Source organism: Herpailurus yagouaroundi, unplaced genomic scaffold (genome assembly GCF_014898765.1).
Source record: "Herpailurus yagouaroundi ecotype Mexico unplaced genomic scaffold, PumYag 246, whole genome shotgun sequence".
Classification (NCBI taxonomy): domain Eukaryota; kingdom Metazoa; phylum Chordata; class Mammalia; order Carnivora; family Felidae; genus Herpailurus; species Herpailurus yagouaroundi.
Genome location: NW_024412463.1, coordinates 12551932 through 12560496, shown reverse-complemented (window position 1 = coordinate 12560496; position 8565 = coordinate 12551932). Strand labels below are relative to the sequence as shown.

General features: G+C 54.5%; 1 protein-coding gene across 1 annotated transcript in view; it reads left to right on the top strand.

Moving 5' to 3' along the window:
• Window positions 1-4223: 4223 nt before the first annotated feature.
• Window positions 4224-8565, top strand: part of ZBTB46 (zinc finger and BTB domain containing 46) — a 57444-nt gene continuing 53102 nt past the window's right edge. The window contains exon 1 of the mRNA XM_040459941.1: window positions 4224-5412. The gene's annotated coding sequence lies outside the window, so the exon portion shown is untranslated. The remainder of the gene's footprint in view (window positions 5413-8565) is intronic.

Genomic DNA, 8565 nt, shown 5'->3' with positions numbered 1-8565 from the left:
GGTAATTTCTGCTGCGTCAACGCCCGGCCCCAGGAGGCAGCCCAGGGGCGTCCTGGCGCCCCCCGCCCGCGCCGTCCCGCGCGCCCCCCGCCCGCGCCGCCGAGCCGCACCCGGACCCGCCCGCGCCGAGTTTGCCAAGAGTCGGAACTGCGGGAGGTGGGCGCAGGCGGGTCCCCGCGCCCCACCAGGCCTTTGGGGTCATTGTCTCCCCCTGACGCCGGCCACCGGCCTCGTCTCCATTTTAATTGCTGGATGAACCAGGGCGCAGGGGCCTCGGGGCCGGGTGGCCAGAGGAGCGCGGAGGAGACGGGGCGCGCGGAGCGGCCAGGGGCGCGCGGAGCGGACGGGGCGCGCGGAGGGAGCCGGGTCCGCCGCGAGCGGTGTCTTTGTTTCTCCGTAAATAGACATGTCAGTTTCACAGGGTAGCACGAGTCACCGTCTGACAACTCAATCCGATGGCAAATGGGGAATTTTCTGCGCCAGGAGGAGGGCTGTGGCTAGTTGGGGTTCCCCTGGCCCCGGTAACAAATTTATTATTTGTAGGTGTAACGGACCACGCACAATAGGGCTGGACCGAGGAGCCTGGGTACAAGCCAAAAGGGGTAGAGAACAGATATTTTCTGACACCGAGAAATATAAACAAAAGAAAGTTTGACTGAGATTCACAGCGAATTTCCTCGCGCTTTCCGTGCTACAATCTCAGCTACGCATTTGTGGAGGATTACGGTGGCAAGATTGTAATCAGCATTGTTTAAAGAAATGCTAATTAGGCAACGCGTTTTGCAAACTGCTGGGCGAGGACACCTGTGCGCGGAGTGCTCGCGTGCAGCTTAATCGGGTCAGTTGTAGAATCTTTCCTGTTGGATTTATTATCAAAGCTAACTTTCCGTGTGGGTAACAGACTTGTGCATTCACTGTGTGGCTGGCCCGCTCGCTGCCTGTACAAGGCAATATTTCCACTCTGCAGGAATGGAAAATAGCTCGTTCCTCAGAAAGAAATTTAGAGGAGGGTTTTTCACATGAATAATGAAGTAAACAGTAGTATCTTATCATACTGGAGTCCTTTCATTTGGTTTATTTTATGGTAGTTCTAGATATTTTGCACTGAAAACTGTGGGGTGCCTTGTTATTCCAGAAAGAATTAAGTGAATGATAGGCAGGCTGAGGCAGAAGTTACTGAGATCTAAGCCCTGTGTCCCCTATAAAGTTAGTTGTCATCTTCATAGTCTCTGCTGAAGGAGGGACGGGGGGTGGTTATTGTGAGTTTTCTTTAGAAGATAGTGGAAGGTCCTCACTTTGGGCCTTTCCTGGAGACCAGCCTTAGGGGAGGCATTTTATTAAGCCTCTCGTTGACATCATCTTGGATATAAGAGTTTCGTTTCGATGAGACCATTTCTGTTCAGGTTTGCCTGTTTTCTCTCTGAAAATGCCTCGTTCCTGTGCTCAGACCCCGGTGATGTCCACCTTCTGGGGCTCAGGTGACTGCCGCCTAGAGGGGCACCACCCTCTTTGACGCTCTGTGTCCCCACTCAGTTATCCAGGGCCCGGTGATTCGCTCGCCCCGGTGACACCCGTGCTCCTCCGTCACACATGAGCACAGAAAGGGCAACGCAGACCCTGGAAAGGGCAAGATCACTCCTGCTTTAGAGGAAATGCTTAGGCCCGACGCCCTTTCGCTGTCAGAGGGTGTGTTATTTACAAACATGTTACACGAAATTAAGTTTTAGGAGAGTGAACTTTCCAACGTTATCCGTATGTGGGGCTTTTCAAATTAAAAGAAATTGGGCCACACTGTCCCTGTGGTATGTGTTTCTGGGACAGCTGTGTGGCCCTCCTGCTTTGTTCTCTACCAGAGGTCTTAGACCAGCCTGTGTGAGCTGAGGAGACCCACTTAGTGCACGGTGCTTAGAAGAGCGCCCGGTCACCTGAGCTAATTCCTTCCTTTGCTGACGCGTCATGTGCCCAGGTGCCTTCTTGGCTGCTGTGTTAAGGTGAGGGGAAGGTTCTAGAAGCCTCCGTCCCTCCTGTCCTCCTCACACCTTGCAGCACAGCACCTGCCACGGCAGTCCATTCTGGGAGTTGGCATTCCTTCCTGACCCATGTTCTCATAAAAATACAGGCTTTTGGGGCGCCTGGGGGGGCTCAGTCAGTTAAGTGTCTGACTTCAGCTCGGGTCATGATCTCACCGTTCGTGGGTTTGAGCCCCGTGTCGGGGTCTGTGCTGACAGCTCAGAGCCTTGAGCCTGCTTTGGATTTTGTGTCTCCCTTTCTCTCTCTGCCCCTCTCCCCATTGATTCTCATTCCTTCTCTCTCTCTCTCTCTCTCTCTCTTTCTCTCTCAAAAATAAATAAACATTAAAAAAATGCATAGACTTTTTATTTCCTCTGACCTAACGTAATTTACCTTAAAGTCTGTTGAGTGATGGCACATTGCCCAGAATTCCCCTGTGTATCTGTCCCCTCCCCTGATAAAACATTGCTACCAGTTTCCTTTAGTGGGCTGGCTGCTAAGAATGAGTGGATGATTAAAAATCTCTGTTGAGGCCACAAGGCTGATTTAAGCGTTTGAAATACTGTGTCATCCTGATTGTGGTTCTGATGCCTTCGGCCCCCAGCTCTGGCTGTGCGTGGCCTGTATGGCTGGGCCTCACGCCATGAGGTTAGGGAAGGGTTCCCTCTTTTCTGCCATTCTGGCCTAAACACTTTGCGTCTTACATGTGCAGACCCAGGCTTTGTGTTCTGGTTTGCTAGTGATGGCAGAATGTGGCCTGGGATGTTATTTGTACATGAAAAAGTCATGGAAAACAGAGACAACCTTTCCTAACAAACTAGAAAGTTTTTCTGTTAAAGGGTAAAGAGAAACCAGGCCAGTTAAATTTGATCCTAGTATGATTTATGCAAAGTTTTCTGTTAAATTTCTTATCAATAATACTATTTAAGTCATATTCAGATTTAAAAATTACTGAGTATTTTAAAACATCATTATTTGGACTTAAAACTCGCTAAGGTAGGTATCTTAGACTAGAAAAGTGAGAAATAATGTTCACGCAGTTTTGAACTTTGTGTGTTGACAGGTGTGCTTTTGAGTCACATTAGAGAGACACTCCCAAAGTTTCTTCTTTTTTTTAATGTTTACTTATTTATTTTGAGAGAGAGAGAGAGATTGGGAGTGGGAGGGGCAGAAAGAGAGGGAGACAGAAAATCCCAAGCAGGCTCCGGGTTCTGACCTGTCAGCACACAGCCTGACTCGGGGCTTGAACCCATGAATCTGTGAGATCGTGACCTGAGCTGAAACCGGGAGTCTGATGCTGGACGAACTGAGCCACCCAAGTGCCCCTGGCCCTGTTTGAATCTTAAAAACGTTTCTTTTCTCATCCCATCCCATTTAAAGTAGTAAAACTTCTTTTTTGTTTTTAATGTTTACTTATTTTTGAGAGAGACAGTAACAGAGCACGAGGAGGGGAGGGACAGAGATAGAGGGAGACACAATCTGAGCCAGGCTCCGAGCCTGATGCGGGGCTCGAACTCACAAGCTGTGACCTAAGCTGAAGTCAGATGCTTAACCGACTGAGCCACCCAGGTGCCCCTAAAGTGGTAAAGCTTCTGAGTGCCATTATCCTTTTATTTCAGAAGCTTTAAGTCAGCTTAGGAAATTTTGAGAGAAGCAGAAATTACTCAGTTTCATTTAGAGACAGAGAACACGCTGGTACAGAAGGTAGCAGCTGGCCCAGGGTCACCCACAGGTTCACGGGCACACAGGCCCTCCTCAAAGGGCAGACCGGCTGCAGGCCTGGTGGTGGCCCCGTGCCCCACGAGGAGCCTGCCCACACCTTGTCGGGTCAGACGCTCCCCTTCCCGGTGGGTCTGATGCATAGACCCACCCCGCAGGCCCTCGATGCCCCGGGAGGGGGTGGGGCGCTGGGGCCCGGCTGGGGCCCGGCAGGTGCCGCCTCGGGCCCTGGGGTTGAGTGTCTCTGGCTCCCTGCCCTCGTGCTTCTCCACGTGTGTGCAGGGAGGTCGGCGCCGCCCGGTGTTTCCCAGATGGCGTGTTTGGGTCTGGGCCCTGGACCCCGGAGGCTGCGGGTCTGGGCGGGCCTGAGCCCAGGGTCGGTGGCCGGAGTCCCAGGGCTCCCAGGCGGAGGCCTTGTGCGTTCTCCTCCTGCTGCCAGAGAGCTCCTTGGTATGCGGGCCGCTTCCCGCGCGACCTCCGGCAGACGGCAGGATATTTGCAGCGCATTGGGACTCTGGGGACTCAGCCGGGTGCCCCTTCCCTCACAGGCGCCCTGCCCTCCGGGCCCTGCGGTGGCGGCTGGTGCGAGCTCTTCATGCTCCCCGTTTGGGTGCCTCTCCGTCCTGCTTCCTCCATCCGCTTCTGAGTCGTTAGAGGTGGCACTTTTCCTGTGCGACCTTCTGAGATGAGAGAGAGTTGGGGATGTGAGTCCTCGCAGACTGGACTCGCAGTTGCTGAGTGCTTGGGGCCGGCTGCAGGGTGTTTTCCGTAACCACGCAGAGGTGCCTGTGCTGTGGTTATTTGTCAAGAGAGCCCGAAGGAGTCAGGACGTGGAAGGGCGCACGGGTGGGCACTGGACAAGGCCCTCGCCTGAAGCCAGGGGGACGTTTCTGAGTCACGTTGCCCCGTGCAGTTCGGTAATTCCACTCAGCTTGTCACAGACTACCTTTCCGTTTTTGCTCTTGGTCGTACGTGGGCAACTTTGGAAGTGGAAGTTTACAGGCCTTTCCACGGGGATGTGGTGGTTTTCCATCGCCCGTGGCGATACAGAAACACGTTTCTGTATCGTTTCGTTGTTTTTGTTTCGTTTTGTGTGAAGGCTTTTTTTCCTCCAACCTCAGAGTAGTTGGAAGAACTTTTCAGAGCTCCTTAGCAGACACTGTGCACTGGGGCAGTAACCACACATCTGTGTGGCCCACCGGGAGGCCGAACAAACTGATTATTAATACTGAGTAGGCTCGGCTTTCTCATTTTCTTTTCTTGTGTTGGCAGAATGAGACCAGAACAAGGAGTGAAAACGTGACACTGTCTTTGGGCGCCTCTTTGAATTAAAGTTGGCGGAGCATTCAACTCTTCATCTTGGGGTCGTGAGTTCGAGCCCCATGTTGGGTGTAGAGGCTACTTAAATGAGTAAATACACTTAAGAAAAAGAGAGAGAGAAAAGTTGGTTTGACACTTGCCCGCTGAACTTGGTTGGGCAGTGTAGTGAACATCTGAGGAGTGGATAGGTGGTCTTCTGAACCTGTTGGCATCTCCTCTGCTCTGGCTTCCGGACTGCTGCTTTGCTGTCTTCGGCACGGTGGAGACCCAGCTGGCCTTGCTGATGGGGCAGAGGGCGGCTGGCAAGGTTGCCCGCAGTACTACAGAGTTCTCCCGATGGAGAGAGCCACAAGTATTTCCAAGGTGTGTGTGTGCACTCGGGGCCCGAGGAGCAGGTTGGGAAGGGGTCAGCACCGAGAAGCACGCCTTCACTGTGTCCAGCACAGAGGTCGGGGCCTCGGTCAGAGGCCAGATGTGTCTTGCTGTCTTCTCTCCTGGGACCAGTAGGCATGCCGTCCTTGCGCGGGGAGAGCGGACGGAGCACCAGCACGGCGGTCTCCCGGTGCACTGCCCACACCTGCTCAAGATCATTCACAATCCTCTTGCTTTTTACTTAAGCCGATCTTTGTCTTGTTTTAAGCAAGAATATCCACGAAATCGTGCGTTTGATGTCGGTTACCCTTTTTGGGTGCCCACTAAAGCGAGCACGTGACTCTCAGTGCAGACACAGATTTGCCCAGGAGCTGTTCTGGAGCTGCCCTTGGTGTTGCTGTGGCGTGCGGGCCACCCCTGGGGGTCCACCCTTCTCTGCACAGCTGCCTTCCGCTTTATGCCTCCAGAGCAGCCCACACACCACACCTCACTCGTCACTCAGAAGAGCGCATGCTGCGCTCTCCCCTTGTCTCCACCCACAGCCCACGGGAAAGGTCCGGTGCTTCCACCCAGCAGCAGGGGCAAGGGCCACCGAGCTGTTGAACGGCCACCCCTGCCTGGGTTCTGGGTTCTGAACGCCGGCACCTTTGCCACGTGGCTTTCCCGGGTGAAGGGGCGGACTGTATCGTGGTTCTCACCTTGGAGCCCCTCGGACAGCTTCAAAAGGATGCATCTCCCAGCTCTGCTGCACACCACTGACTTGGATGGGGTGGGTGCTGGCGCATGGGACACAGGAGGTGCGGAACCACTCACGCCCCATCTCAGACGGCCTTTGTGATCATCTGACTGGGAGCAGTACTCTAAGTTAGGTTGCTGTTGTATGAGTTTCCGGGACTGTCGTGACAAAACACCACAGACCTGGTTTCTACACAATGGAGATTCATTCTCTCATGGTTCTGGAGACCAGGAGCCCCAGATCAGAATGTGCGCAGGGCCACACTGTCTGCAAATGCTGCAGGGGAGGACCCATCTGTTGGCAATCCTGGGTGCTCCTTGGCCTCTGGATGCATCATGCCAATCTCTTCTGTGTGTTCTCATGGTCTCCTCCCCTTTGTGTCTAGATTTCCTTCTTACTTTATTTATTTTTTGTTAAAATTTTGTAATGTTTATTTATTTTTGAGACACGGAGAGAGAACAAGCTGGGGAGGGGCAGAAAGAGAGGGGAACGGAGGGTCCCAAGCAGGTTCTGCGCTGTCAGCACTGAGCCCCACGTAGGGATCAAACTCACAAACTGCGAGATCATGACTTGAGCCGAAGTCGGATGCTTAACTAGCTGAGCCCCTTAAAATTTTTTTTTAAGTAATCTGTATACCCAACTTGGGGCTTGAACTCATGACCCCGAGACCAAGAGTCACATGCCCCTCCAACTGAGCCTGCCAGCTGCTCCTGAATTTCCTTATTCTTTTAAAACAATTTTTTAATGTTTTTTTTTTAATGTTTTATTTATTTCTGAGAGGGGGGAGGGGCAGAGAGAGGGAGACACAGAATCCGAAGCAGGCTCCAGGCTCTGAGCTGTCAGCACAGAGCCCGACATGGGGCTTAACCCACGAACCACGAGCCAAAGTCATACTTAACTGACTGAGCCACCCAGGCACCTTGGGATTTCCTTATTCTTAAGAGGGCATCAGTTACATTGAATCAACGTCTGCTATGATGACCTCACCTTAACTTGATTAGATCTGCGAAGACCCTGTTTCCAAACAAGGTCACATTCACAGGACTGGGCCGGGGGAGGGGGGGTTAGGCCTGAACATGTGGGACGTGATTTACTGTAGCTTGTATTTGCACGTTTGCACGTGTGCTTCTCAATCCTGCATTAGTGAAGGTTCTCCGGTCGCCAGGCATCACCTCTCCAGCCGCTGGTTCCCGGATGGCACAGCAGAGGTGGCCTGTGCAGCAGGCCCAGCCCCGTGCCTGCCACATGCAGGGCTCTCAGCTGCCAGCAAGGCCTTTGCTTTGCTGAAGTGCATGTCCTGAAGGGGAGGTGACAAAGACAGACATACGGGCCTCTGAGACACAGATGGTGACCCCTTCCCCGGACAGGTGCCCGGGGAGGCTACCGGGACCAGGTTCTTCTGCGTGGTGGTGAGTAGGGCGGAGTGAAGGGTACTCAGTGGGGCTGGGGGTGGGGGGTACTCTGCTGCTGCTGCAGAGAAAGTGCTGGATGCACGTGTGCCCTGTGTGTGCCCCGGTGGACGCACGTGTGCCTGGTGTGTGCCCTGTGGATGCACGTATGCCCTGTGTGTGCCCCGATGGACGCACGTGTGGCCTGTGTGTGCTCGGTGGACGCATGTGTGCCCTGTGAACACACGTGTGCCCTGTGTGTGCCCCGGTGGATGCACGTGTGCCCTGTGTGTGCCCCGATGGACGCACGTGTGGCCTGTGTGTGCCCTGCGGAAGCACGTGTGCCCTGTGTGTGCCCTGCGGAAGCACGTGTGCCCTGTGTGTGCCCCGATGGACACACGTGTGGCCTGTATGTGCCCTGCGGAAGCACATGTGCCCTGTGTGTGCCCTGCAGATGCACGTGTGCCCTGTGTGTGCCCCAGTGGATGCACGTGTGCCCTGTGTGTGCCTTGCGGAAGCACGTGTGCCCTGTGTGTGTCCCGGTGGATGCACGTGTGCCCTGTGGACGGACATGTGCCCTGTGTGTGCCCCGGTGGACGCACGTGTGCCCTGTGTGTGCCCCGGTGGATGCACGTGTGCCCTGGGTGTGCCCCGGTGGATGCACGTGTGCCCTGGGTGTGCCCTGATGGGTGCACGTGTGCCCTGTGTGTGCCCTGGTAGATGCACATGTGCCCTGTGTGTGCCCCGATGGACGCACGTGTGCCCTGTGTGTGCCCCGATGGATGCACGTGTGCCCTGTGGACACACATGTGCCCTGTGTGTGCCCTGCGGATGCACGTGTGCCCTGTGTGTGCCCTGATGGATGCACGTGTGCCCTGTGTGTGCCCTGATGGGTGCACGTGTGCCCTGTGTGTGCCCCGGTGGATGCACATGTGCCCTGCGGACACACGTGTGCCCTGCGTATGCCCTGCGGAAGCACGTGTGCCCTGTGTGTGCCCCAATGGATGCACGTGTGCCCTG